Genomic DNA, 1,764 nt, shown 5'->3' with positions numbered 1-1,764 from the left:
CATGTTATCATAAGGGGCAGCCCTGTTTCCTGTGGACTTATGGCATTGGCTAAGTAGCCAAGGTGTCCCTAGGAGTGAAATACATGGGAAATCTACTAAATATTTACATGATTTATACAGGCAGAAGACGGTTCCTCTCAAATCTCTAGAATAGAGTCACAGCTGCTCAATCAAATTCCCAGACTTGGGCCAGTTTACAGACATAGAACCCCTTAGATGAGGGGACAGCCAGGTCTCTTTGAAGAAGGACCCTGCTACATCAACAAAGGTTTCTACAGTTAGTCTTTCTTCTAGCCTTCCCCAAAGGGGCCTGTGGCCTTTCACAAGAGTGACTGCTCATTGGGGGAAAGGAAATAATCAAACTTTTCATAAACACTAATGGAAGTAGGACACTTTGAGGGCAGGGGGAAGGTGGGCAGGAAGGGCAAGAAATGAGGAACCCAGTCCTGTGATCGATGTATAACTGTCCCCATCTCCCCCCAGGGTGACAAATAATAGAAATGTGGGTGAAGGAAGACATCGGATGGTGTAAGGTATGAAAATAATAATAATTTATAACTTCTCAAGGGTCCACGAGGGTGGGAGGTTAGAGGAGGGAGGGAAAAAAGAGGAGCTGATACTAAGAGCTTAAGTGGAAAGAAAATGCTTTGAAAATGATAATGGCCACATATGTATAAATGTGCTTGAAACAATTGATGTATGGATTGTTATAAGAGTTTCCAATAAAATTATTTATTTTTAAAAAAAGAAAAAATAGAGGGGGAAAAAAGACAGTCCAAAAAAATGTAAATCCTCTCCAGATTTAATTAATTATTTCTGCAGAGAAATTATTTTGCTGGATATTTTGACATTTCTAAATTTTATTTGAAAAATCTCTGAAGTGAGCTCTGAACACCTCGGCCATATTTTCTTTTACTATTCCCACCCCCATCTTATGCATGTCCCTCCCTTTTTGTCCCCATTACTAACATAATGCAGCATTGGAAGCTTTTACAGGCCCCTTAGTAAGCCAGTCTAAGCATAAAGGAAATGATCTGTCTGCTTTTCCTGATTAATAGCACGTCTTTGTTTGGCTGAACATTTACTTCTCAAGCTTCATTCTCCTCTAACCCAGGAGCTACCGTTGCAGTGTTGGCATTTTCTAGTTCCCTCGTCGGAATCTCAGAAATAAAACAAATTCAAAACAGAAGGAAAAAGCAAAACACAACAAAGTAGTATTATAAGAGTTAAAACAGATAAAATCATTTGCCCCACTGGGCTTATTAAGCATCTCTGTATCAGAGATTCACTATCTTTAAACAAACTTTCTTCTGATTCTGAACCTTTTCTATGAAAGGTGAGTTTGAAGGTTTAAGGAAAGAACTGGACCATCTAGGATACAGAGTGGTAAATCAGAATTGGGGGAAGTGACAATATAAAAATTACACAGAGCTGAGAGATAGAATGTGTATGCCTTTAGCTTTTCATCTATAAACCAACTTGTGTACACACTTGTATATACTAGTATAACTGTGCTGTAATTGTGTGCTCTGTGTTGATTCTGACTGAAAGGAGTCCTGCAGGATAGAGCAAAACTGTTCAATAGCATTGCCAGTATTGATGGGTAGAGATCACCAGGGCTTTTGCCTTTGGTTACTGGTGAGTTCAAACTGCCCATCTTTTTGTTAGCAGCCCAATCACTCCTTGCTCATTACGCCACCAGGGTTCTTTGTATGACGTTACTGGTTATTAGAAATTTGAAGTACGGCAGGTCTGTCTAAATAA

The sequence above is a fragment of the Echinops telfairi genome, unplaced genomic scaffold (assembly GCF_000313985.2).
Source record: "Echinops telfairi isolate 266 unplaced genomic scaffold, ASM31398v2 ScPeMD7_7473;HRSCAF=8511, whole genome shotgun sequence".
NCBI lineage: Eukaryota > Metazoa > Chordata > Mammalia > Afrosoricida > Tenrecidae > Echinops > Echinops telfairi.
Note: the sequence above shows the minus strand (reverse complement) of the source record.